The 21,392-nt window shown below is 42.6% G+C and overlaps 1 pseudogene; it reads right to left on the reverse strand.

Annotated features, from left to right (window-relative positions):
• The window catches only part of LOC114203136 (52 kDa repressor of the inhibitor of the protein kinase pseudogene), a 46,877-nt pseudogene extending 25,851 nt beyond the window's left edge, over nucleotides 1-21,026 (reverse strand).
• Between the last annotated feature and the right edge of the window lie 366 nt (nucleotides 21,027-21,392).

The raw sequence follows: 21,392 nt of genomic DNA on the forward strand, positions 1-21,392 counted from the left end.
ATGTCCATCGACAGAGGAATGGATAAAGAAGAGGTGGTATACATATACACAATGGAATATTATGCAGGCATCAAAAGGAATGAGATCTTGCCATGTGCAACGACGTGGATGGAACTGGAGGGTCCGATGATTAGTGAAATACGTCAATCAGAGAAAGACATGTATCATATGACCTCACTGATATGAGGAATTCTTAATGTCAGGAACAAACTGAGGGTTGCTGGAGTGGTCGGGGGTGGGAGGGATGGGGTGGCTGGGTGATAGACATTGGGGAGGGTATGAGCTACGGTGAGCGCTGTGAATTGTGTAAGACTCTTGAATCACAGATCTGTACTTCTGAAACAAATAACGCAACATATTTTAAGAATAAAGAAAAAGGAGAAGATAGCAGGAGAGGAAGAATGAAGGGGAGTTAGTCAGAGGGGGAGTCGAACCAGGAGAGATGATGGACTCTGAAAAACAAACTGAGGTTTCTAGAGGGGAGGTGGGTAGGGGGATGGGTTAGCCTGGTGATGGGTATTAAAGAGGGCACATTCCGCACGGAGCACTGTGTGTTATGAACAAACAATGAATCATGGAACACTACACCAAAACAAATGATGTAGTACATGGTGATTAAGAAAGCAATAAAAAACAAAGACTGTAATAAGAGATGAAGAAGGACACTACGTCCTACTGAAAGGGTCTATCCAACAAGATGATCTAACAATTGTAAATATCTATGCCCCGAACATGGGAGCATCCAATTATATAAGGCAATTAATAAGAAAAGCAAAGAAACACATTGACAACAATACAATAATAGTGGGGCACTTTAACACCCCCCTGACTGAAATGGCCACATCATCTAAGCAAAAGATCAACAAGGAAATAAAGACTTGAAATGACACACTGGAGCAGATGGACTTCACACATATATTCAGAACGTTCCATCCCGAAGCAACGGAATACACATTCTTCTCTAGTGCCCATGGAACATTCTCCAGAATGGATCACATCCTAGGTCCCAAATCAGGTCTCAACCGGTACCAGAAGATTGGGATCATTCCCTGCACATTTTCAGACCACAATGCTTTGAAACTAGAACTCAATCACAAGAGGAAAGTCGGAAAGAACTCACATACATGGAGGCTAAAGAGCGTCCTACTAAAGAATGAATGGGTCAACCAGGAAATTAAAGAAGCTTTTAAAAAACTCATGGAAACCAATGAAAATGAAAACACAACTGCCCAAAATCGTTGGGATACACCCACGGCAGTCCTGCGAGGAAAGGAGATAGCAATACAAGCCCTTGTCAAGAAACAAGAAAGGTCTCAAATACACAACCTAACCCTACACCTAAAGGAGCTGGAGAAAGAACGGCAAATGAAGCCTAAACCCAGCAGGAGAAGAGAAATCATGAAGATCAGAGCAGAAATCAATGAACTAGAACCCAAGAGAACAGGAGAACAGATCAACGGAACTAGGAGCTGGTTCTTTGAAAGAATTCACAGGGTTGATACACCCCTGGCCAGGCTGATCAAAAAGAAAAGAGAAATGACCCAAATCAACAAAATCATGAATGAAAGAGGAGAGATCACAACCAACACCAAAGAAATACAAACAATGATAAGAACATAATATGAGCAACCCTATGGCAGCAAATTAGATAACCTGGAAGAAATGGGTGCCTTCCTAGAGATGTGTCAACTACCAAAACTGACCCAAAAAGAAATAGAAAACCTGAAGAGTCCTATAACCACGAAGGCAATTGAAGCAGTCATCAAAAATCTCCCAAGAAACCAAAGCCCAGGGCCAGGTGGCTTCCCAGGGGAATTTATCAGACATTTAAAGAAGAATTCATACCTAGTCTCCTGAAACGGTTCCAAAAAGTAGAAAGGCAAGGAAAACTTCCAAACTCATTTTATGAGGCCACCGTTACCGTGATCCCCAAAGCAGACAAAGATCCCATCAAAAAGGAGAATTACAGACCAATATCCTTGATGAACATCGATGCAAAAATCCTCACCAAAATACTAGCCAAGAGGATCCAACAGTACCTTAAAAGGACTATTCACCACGACCAAGTGGGATTTATCCCTGGGCCGCAAGGCTGGTTCAACATCCGCAAATCAATCAACGTGATAAAATACATTCACAAAAGAAAGAACAAGAATCATAGGATCCTCTCAATAGATGCAGAAAAAGCATTTGACAAAGTACAGCACCCTTTCTTGATCAAAACTCTTCAGAGTATAGGGACAGAGGGTACATACCTCAATATCATAAAAGCCATCTACGAAAAACCTACAGCGAATATCATTCTCAATGGGGAAAAGCTGAGAGCTTTTCCCCTAAGGTCAGGAACGCGGCAGGGATAGCCACTCTCACCACTGCTACTCAACATAGTATTAGAAGTCCTAGCCACAGCAATCAGACAACAAAAAGAAATCAAAGGCATCCCAATCGGCAGAGAGGAAGTCAAACTCTCACTCTTTGCAGATGATATGATACTTTATGTGGAAAACCCAAAAGACTCCACCCCAAAACTGCTAGAACTCACACAGGAATTCAGTCAAGGAGCAGGCTGTAAAATCAATGCACAGAAATCAGTGGCATTCCTATACACCAACAACAAGACAGAAGGGAAACAAATCAAGGAGTCGATCCCTTTCACAATTGCACCCAAAACCATAAGATACCTAGGAATAAATTGAACCAAAGAGGCAAAGGATCTGTACTCAGAAAACTACAGAATACTCAGGAATGAAATTGAAGAAGACACAAAGAAATGGAAAAACGTTCCATGCTCATGGATTGGGAGAACCAACATTGTGAAGATGACAATGCTCCCTAGAGCAATCTACACATTCAATGCAATCCCCATCAAAATACCATCCACTTTCTTCAAAGGAATGGAACAACTAATCCTAAATTTGGAGTGGAACCAGAAGAGACCCCGAATAGCCAGAGGAATATTGAAAAAGAAGAGCAAAGCGGGCGGCATCACAATTCTGGACTTCGAGCGCTATGACAAAGCTGTCCTCATCAAGACAGTATGGTACTGGCACAAAAACAGACACATAGATCCATGGAACAGAATCGAGAGCCCAGAAATGGACCCTCAACTCTATGGTCAACTTACCTTTGACAAAGCAGGAAAGAATGTCCAATGGCAAAAAGACAGTCTCTTCAACAACGGGTGTTGGGAGAATTGGACAGCCACATGCAGAAGAATGACCCTGGACCATGTCCATACACCACACACAAAAATAGACTCCAAATGGTTGAAAGACCTCACTGTGAGACAGGAGTCCATCAAAATCCTAAAGGAGAACACAGGTAGCAAGCTCTTCGACGTCAGCCGCAGCAACTTCTTCCTAGAAACATCACCAAAGGCACGGGAAGCCAGGGCAAAAATGAACTATTGGGATTCCATCAAGATAAAAAGCTTTGGCACAGCAAAAGAAACAGTCCACAAAACCAAAAGACACCCGACACAATGGGAGAAAATATTTGCAAATGACATATCAGATAAGGGGCTACTATCCAAAATCTATAAAGCACTTATCGAACTCAACAGCCAAAGAACAAATAATCCGATCAAGAAATGGGCAGAAGCCATGAACAGACATTTTTCCAAAGAAGACATCCAAATGGCCAACAGGCACATGAAAAAGTGCTCAACACGGCTCGGCATCAGGGAAATCCCAATCAAAACCTCAATGGGATACCACCTCACACCCGTCAGAAGGGCTAAAATTAACAAGTCAGGGAACGACAGATGTTGGCGGGGATGTGGAGAAAGGGGAACCCTCCTACAGTGTTGGTGGGAATGCAAGCTGGCGCAACCCCTCTGGAAAACAGTATGGAGGTTCCTCAAACAGTTGAAATTAGAGCTACCATTCGATCCAGCAATGGCACTCCTGGGTATTTACCCCAAAGATACAAAGGTAGGGACCCGAAGCGGTACGTGCCCCCCATTGTTTATAGCAGCAATGTCCACAATAGCCAAACTGTGGAAAGAGCCAAGATGTCCATCGACAGAGGAATGGATAAAGAAGAGGTGGTATACATATACACAATGGAATATTATGCAGGCATCAAAAGGAATGAGATCTTGCCATGTGCAACGACGTGGATGGAACTGGAGGGTCCGATGATTAGTGAAATACGTCAATCAGAGAAAGACATGTATCATATGACCTCACTGATATGAGGAATTCTTAATGTCAGGAACAAACTGAGGGTTGCTGGAGTGGTCGGGGGTGGGAGGGATGGGGTGGCTGGGTGATAGACATTGGGGAGGGTATGAGCTACGGTGAGCGCTGTGAATTGTGTAAGACTGTTGAATCACAGATCTGTACTTCTGAAACAAATAACGCAACATATTTTAAGAATAAAGAAAAAGGAGAAGATAGCAGGAGAGGAAGAATGAAGGGGAGTTAGTCAGAGGGGGAGTCGAACCAGGAGAGATGATGGACTCTGAAAAACAAACTGAGGTTTCTAGAGGGGAGGTGGGTAGGGGGATGGGTTAGCCTGGTGATGGGTATTAAAGAGGGCACATTCCGCACGGAGCACTGTGTGTTATGAACAAACAATGAATCATGGAACACTACACCAAAACAAATGATGTAGTACATGGTGATTAAGAAAGCAATAAAAAACAAAGACTGTAATAAGAGATGAAGAAGGACACTACGTCCTACTGAAAGGGTCTATCCAACAAGATGATCTAACAATTGTAAATATCTATGCCCCGAACATGGGAGCATCCAATTATATAAGGCAATTAATAAGAAAAGCAAAGAAACACATTGACAACAATACAATAATAGTGGGGCACTTTAACACCCCCCTGACTGAAATGGCCACATCATCTAAGCAAAAGATCAACAAGGAAATAAAGACTTGAAATGACACACTGGAGCAGATGGACTTCACACACATATTCAGAACGTTCCATCCCGAAGCAACGGAATACACATTCTTCTCTAGTGCCCATGGAACATTCTCCAGAATGGATCACATCCTAGGTCCCAAATCAGGTCTCAACCGGTACCAGAAGATTGGGATCATTCCCTGCACATTTTCAGACCACAATGCTTTGAAACTAGAACTCAATCACAAGAGGAAAGTCGGAAAGAACTCACATACATGGAGGCTAAAGAGCGTCCTACTAAAGAATGAATGGGTCAACCAGGAAATTAAAGAAGCTTTTAAAAAACTCATGGAAACCAATGAAAATGAAAACACAACTGCCCAAAATCGTTGGGATACACCCACGGCAGTCCTGCGAGGAAAGGAGATAGCAATACAAGCCCTTGTCAAGAAACAAGAAAGGTCTCAAATACACAACCTAACCCTACACCTAAAGGAGCTGGAGAAAGAACGGCAAATGAAGCCTAAACCCAGCAGGAGAAGAGAAATCATGAAGATCAGAGCAGAAATCAATGAACTAGAACCCAAGAGAACAGGAGAACAGATCAACGGAACTAGGAGCTGGTTCTTTGAAAGAATTCACAGGGTTGATACACCCCTGGCCAGGCTGATCAAAAAGAAAAGAGAAATGACCCAAATCAACAAAATCATGAATGAAAGAGGAGAGATCACAACCAACACCAAAGAAATACAAACAATGATAAGAACATAATATGAGCAACCCTATGGCAGCAAATTAGATAACCTGGAAGAAATGGGTGCCTTCCTAGAGATGTGTCAACTACCAAAACTGACCCAGGAAGAAATAGAAAACCTGAAGAGTCCTATAACCACGAAGGCAATTGAAGCAGTCATCAAAAATCTCCCAAGAAACCAAAGCCCAGGGCCAGGTGGCTTCCCAGGGGAATTCTATCAGACATTTAAAGAAGAATTCATACCTAGTCTCCTGAAACGGTTCCAAAAAGTAGAAAGGCAAGGAAAACTTCCAAACTCATTTTATGAGGCCACCGTTACCGTGATCCCCAAAGCAGACAAAGATCCCATCAAAAAGGAGAATTACAGACCAATATCCTTGATGAACATCGATGCAAAAATCCTCACCAAAATACTAGCCAAGAGGATCCAACAGTACCTTAAAAGGACTATTCACCACGACCAAGTGGGATTTATCCCTGGGCCGCAAGGCTGGTTCAACATCCGCAAATCAATCAACGTGATAAAATACATTCACAAAAGAAAGAACAAGAATCATAGGATCCTCTCAATAGATGCAGAAAAAGCATTTGACAAAGTACAGCACCCTTTCTTGATCAAAACTCTTCAGAGTATAGGGACAGAGGGTACATACCTCAATATCATAAAAGCCATCTACGAAAAACCTACAGCGAATATCATTCTCAATGGGGAAAAGCTGAGAGCTTTTCCCCTAAGGTCAGGAACGCGGCAGGGATAGCCACTCTCACCACTGCTACTCAACATAGTATTAGAAGTCCTAGCCACAGCAATCAGACAACAAAAAGAAATCAAAGGCATCCCAATCGGCAGAGAGGAAGTCAAACTCTCACTCTTTGCAGATGATATGATACTTTATGTGGAAAACCCAAAAGACTCCACCCCAAAACTGCTAGAACTCACACAGGAATTCAGTCAAGGAGCAGGCTGTAAAATCAATGCACAGAAATCAGTGGCATTCCTATACACCAACAACAAGACAGAAGGGAGACAAATCAAGGAGTCGATCCCTTTCACAATTGCACCCAAAACCATAAGATACCTAGGAATAAATTGAACCAAAGAGGCAAAGGATCTGTACTCAGAAAACTACAGAATACTCAGGAATGAAATTGAAGAAGACACAAAGAAATGGAAAAACGTTCCATGCTCATGGATTGGGAGAACCAACATTGTGAAGATGACAATGCTCCCTAGAGCAATCTACACATTCAATGCAATCCCCATCAAAATACCATCCACTTTCTTCAAAGGAATGGAACAACTAATCCTAAATTTGGAGTGGAACCAGAAGAGACCCCGAATAGCCAGAGGAATATTGAAAAAGAAGAGCAAAGCGGGCGGCATCACAATTCTGGACTTCGAGCGCTATGACAAAGCTGTCCTCATCAAGACAGTATGGTACTGGCACAAAAACAGACACATAGATCCATGGAACAGAATCGAGAGCCCAGAAATGGACCCTCAACTCTATGGTCAACTTACCTTTGACAAAGCAGGAAAGAATGTCCAATGGCAAAAAGACAGTCTCTTCAACAACGGGTGTTGGGAGAATTGGACAGCCACATGCAGAAGAATGACCCTGGACCATGTCCATACACCACACACAAAAATAGACTCCAAATGGTTGAAAGACCTCACTGTGAGACAGGAGTCCATCAAAATCCTAAAGGAGAACACAGGTAGCAAGCTCTTCGACGTCAGCCGCAGCAACTTCTTCCTAGAAACATCACCAAAGGCACGGGAAGCCAGGGCAAAAATGAACTATTGGGATTCCATCAAGATAAAAAGCTTTGGCACAGCAAAAGAAACAGTCCACAAAACCAAAAGACACCCGACACAATGGGAGAAAATATTTGCAAATGACATATCAGATAAGGGGCTACTATCCAAAATCTATAAAGCACTTATCGAACTCAACAGCCAAAGAACAAATAATCCGATCAAGAAATGGGCAGAAGCCATGAACAGACATTTTTCCAAAGAAGACATCCAAATGGCCAACAGGCACATGAAAAAGTGCTCAACACGGCTCGGCATCAGGGAAATCCCAATCAAAACCTCAATGGGATACCACCTCACACCCGTCAGAAGGGCTAAAATTAACAAGTCAGGGAACGACAGATGTTGGCGGGGATGTGGAGAAAGGGGAACCCTCCTACAGTGTTGGTGGGAATGCAAGCTGGCGCAACCCCTCTGGAAAACAGTATGGAGGTTCCTCAAACAGTTGAAATTAGAGCTACCATTCGATCCAGCAATGGCACTCCTGGGTATTTACCCCAAAGATACAAAGGTAGGGACCCGAAGCGGTACGTGCCCCCCATTGTTTATAGCAGCAATGTCCACAATAGCCAAACTGTGGAAAGAGCCAAGATGTCCATCGACAGAGGAATGGATAAAGAAGAGGTGGTATACATATACACAATGGAATATTATGCAGCCATCAAAAGGAATGAGATCTTGCCATGTGCAACGACGTGGATGGAACTGGAGGGTCCGATGATTAGTGAAATACGTCAATCAGAGAAAGACATGTATCATATGACCTCACTGATATGAGGAATTCTTAATGTCAGGAACAAACTGAGGGATGCTGGAGTGGTCGGGGGTGGGAGGGATGGGGTGGCTGGGTGATAGACATTGGGGAGGGTATGAGCTACGGTGAGCGCTGTGAATTGTGTAAGACTGTTGAATCACAGATCTGTACTTCTGAAACAAATAACGCAACATATTTTAAGAATAAAGAAAAAGGAGAAGATAGCAGGAGAGGAAGAATGAAGGGGAGTTAGTCAGAGGGGGAGTCGAACCAGGAGAGATGATGGACTCTGAAAAACAAACTGAGGTTTCTAGAGGGGAGGTGGGTAGGGGGATGGGTTAGCCTGGTGATGGGTATTAAAGAGGGCACATTCCGCACGGAGCACTGTGTGTTATGAACAAACAATGAATCATGGAACACTACACCAAAACAAATGATGTAGTACATGGTGATTAAGAAAGCAATAAAAAACAAAGACTGTAATAAGAGATGAAGAAGGACACTACGTCCTACTGAAAGGGTCTATCCAACAAGAAGATCTAACAATTGTAAATATCTATGCCCCGAACATGGGAGCATCCAATTATATAAGGCAATTAATAAGAAAAGCAAAGAAACACATTGACAACAATACAATAATAGTGGGGCACTTTAACACCCCCCTGACTGAAATGGCCACATCATCTAAGCAAAAGATCAACAAGGAAATAAAGACTTGAAATGACACACTGGAGCAAATGGACTTCACACACATATTCGGAACGTTCCATCCCGAAGCAACGGAATACACATTCTTCTCTAGTGCCCATGGAACATTCTCCAGAATGGATCACATCCTAGGTCCCAAATCAGGTCTCAACCGGTACCAAAAGATTGGGATCATTCCCTGCACATTTTCAGACCACAATGCTTTGAAACTAGAACTCAATCACAAGAGGAAAGTCGGAAAGAACTCAAATACATGGAGGCTAAAGAGCGTCCTACTAAAGAATGAATGGGTCAACCAGGAAATTAAAGAAGCTTTTAAAAAACTCATGGAAACCAATGAAAATGAAAACACAACTGCCCAAAATCGTTGGGATACACCCACGGCAGTCCTGCGAGGAAAGGAGATAGCAATACAAGCCTTTGTCAAGAAACAAGAAAGGTCTCAAATACACAACCTAACCCTACACCTAAAGGAGCTGGAGAAAGAACGGCAAATGAAGCCTAAACCCAGCAGGAGAAGAGAAATCATGAAGATCAGAGCAGAAATCAATGAACTAGAACCCAAGAGAACAGGAGAACAGATCAACGGAACTAGGAGCTGGTTCTTTGAAAGAATTCACAAGGTTGATACACCCCTGGCCAGGCTGATCAAAAAGAAAAGAGAAATGACCCAAATCAACAAAATCATGAATGAAAGAGGAGAGATCACAACCAACACCAAAGAAATACAAACAATGATAAGAACATAATATGAGCAACCCTATGGCAGCAAATTAGATAACCTGGAAGAAATGGGTGCCTTCCTAGAGATGTGTCAACTACCAAAACTGACCCAGGAAGAAATAGAAAACCTGAAGAGTCCTATAACCACGAAGGCAATTGAAGCAGTCATCAAAAATCTCCCAAGAAACCAAAGCCCAGGGCCAGGTGGCTTCCCAGGGGAATTCTATCAGACATTTAAAGAAGAATTCATACCTAGTCTCCTGAAACGGTTCCAAAAAGTAGAAAGGCAAGGAAAACTTCCAAACTCATTTTATGAGGCCACCGTTACCGTGATCCCCAAAGCAGACAAAGATCCCATCAAAAAGGAGAATTACAGACCAATATCCTTGATGAACATCGATGCAAAAATCCTCACCAAAATACTAGCCAAGAGGATCCAACAGTACATTAAAAGGACTATTCACCACGACCAAGTGGGATTTATCCCTGGGCCGCAAGGCTGGTTCAACATCCGCAAATCAATCAACGTGATAAAATACATTCACAAAAGAAAGAACAAGAATCATAGGATCCTCTCAATAGATGCAGAAAAAGCATTTGACAAAGTACAGCACCCTTTCTTGATCAAAACTCTTCAGAGTATAGGGACAGAGGGTACATACCTCAATATCATAAAAGCCATCTACGAAAAACCTACAGCGAATATCATTCTCAATGGGGAAAAGCTGAGAGCTTTTCCCCTAAGGTCAGGAACGCAGCAGGGATAGCCACTCTCACCACTGCTACTCAACATAGAATTAGAAGTCCTAGCCACAGCAATCAGACAACAAAAAGAAATCAAATGCATCCCAATCGGCAGAGAGGAAGTCAAACTCTCACTCTTTGCAGATGATATGATACTTTATGTGGAAAACCCAAAAGACTCCACCCCAAAACTGCTAGAACTCACACAGGAATTCAGTCAAGGAGCAGGCTGTAAAATCAATGCACAGAAATCAGTGGCATTCCTATACACCAACAACAAGACAGAAGGGAGACAAATCAAGGAGTCGATCCCTTTCACAATTGCACCCAAAACCATAAGATACCTAGGAATAAATTGAACCAAAGAGGCAAAGGATCTGTACTCAGAAAACTACAGAATACTCAGGAATGAAATTGAAGAAGACACAAAGAAATGGAAAAACGTTCCATGCTCATGGATTGGGAGAACCAACATTGTGAAGATGACAATGCTCCCTAGAGCAATCTACACATTCAATGCAATCCCCATCAAAATACCATCCACTTTCTTCAAAGGAATGGAACAACTAATCCTAAATTTGGAGTGGAACCAGAAGAGACCCCGAATAGCCAGAGGAATATTGAAAAAGAAGAGCAAAGCGGGCGGCATCACAATTCTGGACTTCGAGCGCTATGACAAAGCTGTCCTCATCAAGACAGTATGGTACTGGCACAAAAACAGACACATAGATCCATGGAACAGAATCGAGAGCCCAGAAATGGACCCTCAACTCTATGGTCAACTTACCTTTGACAAAGCAGGAAAGAATGTCCAATGGCAAAAAGACAGTCTCTTCAACAACGGGTGTTGGGAGAATTGGACAGCCACATGCAGAAGAATGACCCTGGACCATGTCCATACACCACACACAAAAATAGACTCCAAATGGTTGAAAGACCTCACTGTGAGACAGGAGTCCATCAAAATCCTAAAGGAGAACACAGGTAGCAAGCTCTTCGACGTCAGCCGCAGCAACTTCTTCCTAGAAACATCACCAAAGGCACGGGAAGCCAGGGCAAAAATGAACTATTGGGATTTCATCAAGATAAAAAGCTTTGGCACAGCAAAAGAAACAGTCCACAAAACCAAAAGACACCCGACACAATGGGAGAAAATATTTGCAAATGACATATCAGATAAGGGGCTACTATCAAAAATCTATAAAGCACTTATCGAACTCAACAGCCAAAGAACAAATAATCCGATCAAGAAATGGGCAGAAGCCATGAACAGACATTTTTCCAAAGAAGACATCCAAATGGCCAACGGGCACATGAAAAAGTGCTCAACACGGCTCGGCATCAGGGAAATCCCAATCAAAACCTCAATGACATACCACCTCACACCCGTCAGAAGGGCTAAAATTAACAAGTCAGGGAACGACAGATGTTGGCGGGGATGTGGAGAAAGGGGAACCCTCCTACAGTGTTGGTGGGAATGCAAGCTGGCGCAACCCCTCTGGAAAACAGTATGGAGGTTCCTCAAACAGTTGAAATTAGAGCTACCATTCGATCCAGCAATGGCACTCCTGGGTATTTACCCCAAAGATACAAAGGTAGGGACCCGAAGGGGTACGTGCCCCCCATTGTTTATAGCAGCAATGTCCACAATACCCAAACTGTGGAAAGAGCCAAGATGTCCATCGACAGAGGAATGGATAAAGAAGAGGTGGTATACATATACACAATGGAATATTATGCAGCCATCAAAAGGAATGAGATCTTGCCATGTGCAACGACGTGGATGGAACTGGAGGGTCCGATGATTAGTGAAATACGTCAATCAGAGAAAGACATGTATCATATGACCTCACTGATATGAGGAATTCTTAATGTCAGGAACAAACTGAGGGTTGCTGGAGTGGTCGGGGGTGGGAGGGATGGGGTGGCTGGGTGATAGACATTGGGGAGGGTATGAGCTACGGTGAGCGCTGTGAATTGTGTAAGACTGTTGAATCACAGATCTGTACTTCTGAAACAAATAACGCAACATATTTTAAGAATAAAGAAAAAGGAGAAGATAGCAGGAGAGGAAGAATGAAGGGGAGTTAGTCAGAGGGGGAGACGAACCAGGAGAGATGATGGACTCTGAATAACAAACTGACGTTTCTAGAGGGGAGGTGGGTAGGGGGATGGGTTAGCCTGGTGATGGGTATTAAAGAGGGTACATCTGCACAGAGCACTGTGTGTTATGAACAAACAATCTATCATGGAACACTACACCAAAACAAATGATGTAGTACATGGTGATAAACAAAGCAATAAAAATCAAAGACTGTAATAAGAGATGAAGAAAGACACTATATCCTACTTAAAGGCTCTATCCAACAAGAAGATTTAACAATTGTAAATATCGATGCCCCGAACATGGGAGCATCCAATTATATAAGACAATTAATAAGAAAAGCAAAGAAACACATTGACAACAATACAATAATAGTGGGGGAATTTAACACCACCCTGACTGAAATGGACAGATCATCTAAGCAAAAGATCAACAAGGAAATAAAGACTTTAAATGACACACTGGACCAAATGGACTTCACAGACATATTCAGAACGTTCCATCCCGAAGCAACGGAATACACATTCTTCTCTAGTGTCCATGGAACATTCTCCAGAAAGGATCACATCCTAGGTCAAAATTAGGTCTCAACCGGTACCAAAAGATTGGGATCATTCCCTGCACATTTCAGACCCCATTGCTTTGAAACTAGAACTCAATCACAAGAGGAAAGTCGCAAAGAACTCAAATACATGGAGGCTAAAGAGCATCCCACTAAAGAATGATTGGGTCAACCAGGAAATTAAAGAAGAATTGAAAAATTCATGGAAACCAAGGAAAATGAAAACACAACTATCCAAAATCATTGGGATACAGCCAAGGCAGTCCTGCGAGGAAAGGAGATAGCAATACAAGCCTTTGTGAAGAAACAAGAAAGGTCTCAAAAACACAACCTAACCCTACACCTAAAGGAGCTGGAGAAAGAACGGCAAAGAAAGCCTAAACCCAGCAGGAGAAGAGAAATCATCAAGATCAGAGCAGAAATCAATGAAATAGAACCCAAAAGAACAGGAGAACAGATCAACGGAACTAGGAGCTGGTTCTTTGAAAGAATTCACAAGATTGATAAACCCCTGGCCAGGCTGATCAAAAAGAAAAGAGAAATGACCCAAATCAACAAAATCATGAATGAAAGAGGAGAGATCACAACCAACACCAAAGACATACAAACGATTGTAAGAACACATTATGAGCAACACTATGGCAGCAAATTAGATAATCTGGAAGAAATGGGTGCATTCCTAGAGATGTGTCAACTACCAAAACTGACCCAGGAAGAAATAGAAAACCTGAACAGTACTATAACCACGAAGGCAATTGAAGCAGTCATCAAAAATCTCCCAAGAAACAAAAGCCCAGGGCCAGATGGCTTCCCAGGGGAATTCTATCAGACATTTAAAGAAGAATTAATACCTATTCTCCTGAAACTGTTCCAAAAAATAGAAATGGAAGGAAAACTTCCAAACTCATTTTATGAGGCCACCGTTACCTTGATCCCAGAACCAGACAAAGATCCCATCAAAAAGGAGAATTACAGACCAATATCCTTGATGAACATCGATGCAAAAATTCTCACCCAAATACGAGCCAAGAGGATCCAACAGTACATTAAAAGGAGTATTCACCATGACCAAGTGGGATTTATCGCTGGGCTGCAAGGCTGGTTCAACATCCGCAAATCAATCAACGTGATACAATACATTCACAAAAGAAAGAACAAGAATCATAGGATCCTCTCAATAGATGCAGAAAAAGCATTTGACAACGTACAGCACCCTTTCTTGATCAAAACTCTTCAGAGTATAGGGACAGAGTGTACAAACCTCAATACCATAAAAGCCATCTACGAAAAACCTACAGCGAATATCCTTCTCAATGGGGAAACGCTGAGAGCTTTTCCCCTAAGGTCAGGAGCGCGGCACGGATAGCCACTCTCACCACTGCTATTCAACATAGTATTCGAAGTCCTAGCCACAGCAATCAGACAACAAAAAGAAATCAAAGGCATCCCAATCGGCAGAGAGGAAGTCAAACTCTCACTCTTTGCAGATGATATGATACTGTATGTAGAAAACCCGAAAGACTCCACCCCAAAACTGCTAGAACTCACACAGGAATTCAGTCAAGTAGCAGGCTATAAAATCAATGCACAGAAATCAGTGGCATTCCTATACACCAACAACAAGACAGAAGGGAGACAAATCAAGGAGTCGATCCCATTCACAATTGCACCCAAAATCATAAGATACCTAGGAATAAATTGAACCAAAGAGGCAAAGGATCTGTACTCAGAAAACTCCAAAATACTCAGGAAAGAAATTGAAGAAGACACAAAGAAATGGAAAAACGTTCCATGCTCATGGATTGGGAGAACCAACATTGTGAAGATGTCAATGCTACGTAGAGCAATCTACACATTCAATGCAACCCCATCAAAATACCATCCACTTTTTTCAAAGAAATGGAACAAATAATCCTAAAATTTGAATGGAACCAGAAGCGACCCCGAATAGCCAGAGGAATATTGAAAAAGAAATGCAAAGCTGGCGGAATCACAATTCTGGACTTCCAGCTCTAACGCAGGTGTCATCATCAAGACAGGATGGTACTGGCACAAAAACAGACACACAGATCCATGGAACAGAATCGAGAGCCCAGAAATGGACCCTCAACTCTATGGTCAACTTATCTTTGACAGAGCAGGAAAGAATGTCCAATGGCAAAAAGACTGTCTCTTCAACAACTGGTGTTGGGGAAATTGGACAGCCACATGCACAAGAATGAGACTGGACCATTTCCTTACACCACACACAAAAATAGACGCGAAATGGTTGAAAGACCACAATGTGAGACAGGAGTCCATCAAAATCCTAAAGGAGAACACAGGTAGCAAGCTCTTCGACGTCAGCCGCAGCAACTTCTTCCTAGAAACATCACCAAAGGCACGGGAAGCCAGGGCAAAAATGAACTATTGGGATTCATCAAGATAGAAAGCTTTGGCACAGCAAAAGAAACAGTCCACAAAACCAAAAGACACCCGACACAATGGGAGAAAATATTTGCAAATGACATATCAGATAAAGGGCTACTATCCAAAATCTATAAAGAACTTATCGAACTCAACAGCCAAAGAACAAATAATCCAATCAAGAAATGGGCAGAAGCCATGAACAGAGATTTTTCCAAAGAAGACATCCAAATGGCCAACAGGCACATGAAAAACTGCTCAACACGGCTCGGCATCAGGGAAATCCCAATCAAAACTTCAATGAGATACCACCTCACACCCGTCAGAAGGGCTAAATTTAACAAGTCAGGGAACGACAGATGTTGGCGGGGATGTGGAGAAATGGGAACCCTCCTACAGTGTTGGTGGGAATGCAAGCTGGTGCAACCCCCTGGACAATAGTATGGAGGTTCCTCAAACAGTTGAAATTAGAGCTACCATTCGATCCAGCAATGGCACTCCTGGGTATTTACCCCAAGATACAACGGTAGGGACCCGAAGCGGTACGTGCACCCCATTGTTTATAGCAGCAATGTCCACAATAGCCAAACTGTGGAAAGAGCCAAGATGTCCATCGACAGAGGAATGGATAAAGAAGAGGTGGTATACATATACACAATGGAATATTATGCAGGCATCAAAAGGAATGAGATCTTGCCATGTGCAACGACATGGATGGAACTGGAGGGTCCGATGATTAGTGAAATACGTCAATCACAGAAAGACATGTATCATATGACCAAACTGATATGAGGTATTCTTAATCTCAGGAACACACTGAGGGTTGCTGGAGTGGTCGGGGGTGGGAGGGATGGGGTGGCTGGGTGAAAGACATTGGGGAGTGTATGAGCTATGGTGAGCGCTGTGAATTTTGTAAGACTGTTGAATCACAGATCTGTACTTCTGAAACAAAGAACGCAACATATTTTAAGAATAAAGAAAAAGAAGAGGATAGCAGGAGAGGAAGAATGAGGGGGAGTTATTCACAGGGGGAGACGAACCAGGAGAGATGATGGACTCTGAAAAACAAACTGAGGTTTCTAGAGTGGAGGTGGGTAGGGGGATTGGTTAGCCTGGTGATGGGTATTAACGAGGGCACATTCCGCATGGAGCACTGTGTGTTATGAACAAACAATGGATCATGGAACACTACACCAAAACAAATGATGTAGTACATGGTGATTAACAAAGCAATAAAAAACAAAGAATGTAATAAGAGATGAAGAAGGACACTATATCCTACTTAAAGGGTCTATCCAACAAGAAGATCTAACAATTGTAAATATCAATGCCCCAAACATGGGAGCATCCAATTATATAAGGCAATTAATAAGAAAAGCAAAGAAACAGATTGACAACAATACAATAATAGTGGGGCACTTTAACATCCCCCTGACTGTAACGGACAGATCATCTAAGCAAAAGATCAACAAGGAAATAAAGACTTTAAATGACACACTGGACCAAAGAGACTTCATAGACATATTCAGAACGTTCCATCCCAAAGCAACGGAATACACATTCTTCTCTAGTGCCCATGGAACATTGTCCAGAATGGATCACATCCTAGGTCCCAAATCAGGTCTCAACCGGTACCAAAAGATTGGGATCATTCCCTGCACATTTTCAGATCACAATGCTTTGAAACTAGAACTCAATCACAAGAGGAAAGTCGGAAAGAACTCAAATACATGGAAGCTAAAGAGCATCCTACTAAAGAATGAATGGGTCAACCAGGAAATTAAAGGAGAATTTCAAAAATTCATGGAAACCAATGAAAATGAAAACACAACAGCCCAAAATCTTTGGGATACACCCACGGCAGTCCTGCGAGGAAAGTATATAGCAATACAAGCCTTTCTCAAGAAACAAGATAGGTCTCAAATACGCAACCTAACCCTACACCTAAAGGAGCTGGAGAAAGAACGGCAAAGAAAGCATAAACCCTGCAGGAGAAGAGAAATCATGAAGATCAGAGCAGAAATCAATGAACTAGAACCCAAAAGAACAGGAGAACAGATCAACGGAACTAGGAGCTGGTTCTTTGAAAGAATTCACAAGATGGATAAACCACTGGCCAGGCTGATCAAAAAGAAAAGAGAAATGACCCAAATCAACAAAATCATGAAGGAAAGAGGAGAGATCACAACCAACACCAAAGAAATACAAACAATTATAAGAACACAATATGAGCAACCCTATGGAAGCAAATTAGATAACCTGGAAGAAATGGGTGCGTTCCTAGAGATGTGTCAACTACCAAAACTGACCCAGGAAGAAATAGAAAACCTGAAGAGTCCTATAACCACGAAGGCAATTGAAGCACTCATCAAAAATCTCCCAAAAAACAAAAGCCCGGGGCCAGATGGCTTCCCAGGGGAATTCTTTCTGACATTTAAAGAAGAATTCATACCTAGTCTCCTGAAACTGTTCCAAAGAGTAGAAACGCAAGGAAAACTTCCAAACTCATTTTATGAGGCCACCGTTACCTTGATCACCAAACCAGACAAAGATCCCATCAAAAAGGAGAATTACAGACCAATATCCTTGATGAACATCGATGCAAAAATTCTCACCAATATACTAGCCAAGAGGATCCTACAGTACATTAAAAGGACTATTCACCACGACCAAGTGGGATTTATCCCTGGGCTGCAAGGCTGGTTCAGCATCCGCAAATCAATCAACGTGATAAAATACATTAACAAAAGAAAGAACAAGAATCATAGGATCCTCTCAATAGATGCAGAGAAAGCATTTGACAAAGTACACTACCCACTCTTGATCAAAACGCTTCAGAGTATAGGGACAGAGGTTACAAACCTCAATATCATAAAAGCCATCTACGAAAAACCTACAGCGAATATCATTCTCAGTGGGGAAAAGCTGAGAGCTTTTCCCCTAAGGTCAGGAACGCGGCAGGGATAGCCACTCTCAACACTGCTACTCAACATAGTATTCGAAGTCCTAGCCACAGCAAGCAGACAACAAAAAGAAATCAAAGGCATCACAATCGGCAGAGAGGAAGTCAAACTCTCACTCTTTGCAGATGATATGATACTTTATGTGGAAAACCCAAAAGTCTCCACCCCAAAACTGCTAGAACTCACACAGGAATTCAGTCAAGTAGCAGGCTATAAAATCAATGCACAGAAATCAGTGGCATTCTTATACACCAACAACAAGACAGAAGAGAGACAAATCAAGGAGTCTATCCCATTCCCAATTGCTCCCCAAACCATAAGATACCTAGGAATAAATTGAACCAAAGAGGCAAAGGATCTGTACTCAGAAAACTACAGAATACTGAGGAAAGAAATTGAAGAAGACACAAAGAAATGGGAAAACGTTCCATGCACATGGATTAGGAGAACCAATATTGTGAAGATGTCAATGCTACCTAGAGCAATCTACACATTCAATGCAATATCCATCAAAATACCATCCACTTTTTTCAAAGGAATGGAACAAATAATGCTAAATTTTGAATGGAACCACAAGAGACACCGAATAGCCAGAGGAATATTGGAAAAGAAGAGCAAAGCGGGCGGCATCACAATTCTGGACTTCGAGCGCTATGACAAAGCTGTCATCATCAAGACAGTATGGTACTGTCACAAAAACAGACACATAGATCCATGGAACAGAATCGAGAGCCCAGAAATGGACCCGCAACTCTATGGTCAACTTACCTTTGACAAAGCAGGAAAGAATGTCCAATGGCAAAAAGACAGTCTCTTCAACAACGGGTGTTGGGAGAATTGGACAGCCACATGCAGAAGAATGACCCTGGACCATGTCCATACACCACACACAAAAATAGACTCCAAATGGTTGAAAGACCTCACTGTGAGACAGGAGTCCATCAAAATCCTAAAGGAGAACACAGGTAGCAAGCTCTTCGACGTCAGCCGCAGCAACTTCTTCCTAGAAACATCACCAAAGGCACGGGAAGCCAGGGCAAAAAATGAACTATCGGGATTTCATCAAGATAAAAAGCTTTGGCACAGCAAAAGAAACAGTCCACAAAACCAAAAGACACCCGACACAATGGGAGAAAATATTTGCAAATGACATATCAGATAAAGGGCTACTATCCAAAATCTATAAAGAACTTATCGAACTCAACAGCCAAAGAACAAATAATCCAATCAAGAAATGGGCAGAAGCCATGAACAGACATTTTTCCAAAGAAGACATCCAAATGGCCAACAGACACATGAAAAAGTGCTCAACACGGCTCGGCATCAGGGAAATCCAAATCAAAACCTCAATGAGATACCACCTCACACCCGTCAGAAGGGCTAAAATTAACAAGTCAGGGAACGACAGATGTTGGCGGGGATGTGGAGAAAGGGGAACCCTCCTACAGTGTTGGTGGGAATGCAAGCTGGCGCAACTCCTCTGGAAAACAGTATGGAGGTTCCTCAAACAGTTGAAATTAGAGCTACCATTCGATCCAGCAATGGCACTCCTGGGTATGTACCCCAAAGATACAAAGGTAGGGACCCGAAGCGGTACGTGCACCCCATTGTTTATAGCAGCAATGTCCACAATAGCCAAACAGTGGAAAGAGCCAAGATGTCCATCGACAGAGGAATGGATAAAGAAGAGCTGGTATACATATACACAATGGAATATTATGCAGCCATCAAAAGGAATGAGATCTTGCCATGTGCAACGACGTGGATGGAACTGGAGCGTCGATGATTAGTGAAATACGTCAATCAGAGAAAGACATGTATCATATGACCTCACTGATATGAGGAATTCTTAATGTCAGGAACAAACTGAGGGTTGCTGGAGTGGTCGGGGGTGGGAGGGATGGGGTGGCTGGGTGATAGACATTGGGGAGGGTATGAGCTACGGTGAGCGCTGTGAATTGTGTAAGACTGTTGAATCACAGATCTGTACTTCTGAAACAAAAACGCAACATATTTTAAGAATAAAGAAAAAGAAGAAGATAGCAGGAGAGGAAGAATGAAGGGGAGTTAGTCAGAGGGGGAGACGAACCAGGAGAGATGATGGACTCTGAAAAACAAACGGAGGTTTCTAGAGGGGAGGTGGGTAGGGGGATTGGTTAGCCTGGTGATGGGTATTAACAAGGGCACATTCCACATGGAGCACTGTGTGTTGTGAACAAACAATGGATCATGGAACACTACACCAAAACCAATGATGTAGTACATGGTGATTAACAAAGCAATAAAAAACAAAGACTGTAATAAGAGATGAAGAAGGACACTATGTCCTACTTAAAGGGTCTATCCAACAAGAAGATCTAACAATCTTCGAGTAGGAGAGAGAGCAGATGGACCGTGTCAAGGTTTTCATTGTGATAAGGAAATCCATCAGGAAAGCCATACACGTAAGGATGAGAAGCACTTTAGCATGAAACGGTGAAGGCATCTTGAATGGGACCGGTGACGGTGCTGGAAAAACCTCTTCTGAAGTAGGCTTCTCTCAGCTGTCCTATGGTTTCAGTGACATGAAAGTGTTTTCCGTATTGGGTGTCAAGGCGTAAGGGACATGGCCTAGACTTACCTCTCCATGTCGAATGTGCCTACAGTCGTGACATGAAGAACGATGTATGGAAATGGATGATGTGAGCAAGCCTAAGGAAGGTGGCATACGTTTGTTTAACTCAAAGAACAAATGTATACTGTTGCCGTCCTTCGACTACCATCTCTTTCGTAAGGTTGGAAGCAGCTTGTTAAGCGGTGTGTGCAAGGAAAGAGATGGACCGTGCGATCCTGTACAGCGAGGAACACGTTGTGTGGAGGGTTTCTCTCCTTTAAGTCCTGTGTCATGCAGGTGGATGGGTCTGCAAATGGACGTGGGCTCGCCTCAGGCCTAGTAGCGTTACACTGAACTCTGAGAAACAAGGCCACGTCAAACAGGCTTTCGTGCCAACATCT

Source organism: Eumetopias jubatus, unplaced genomic scaffold, assembly GCF_037043125.1.
Source record: "Eumetopias jubatus isolate StellerSeaLion01/CBP00866 unplaced genomic scaffold, mEumJub1_p1.0 scaffold_171, whole genome shotgun sequence".
NCBI lineage: Eukaryota > Metazoa > Chordata > Mammalia > Carnivora > Otariidae > Eumetopias > Eumetopias jubatus.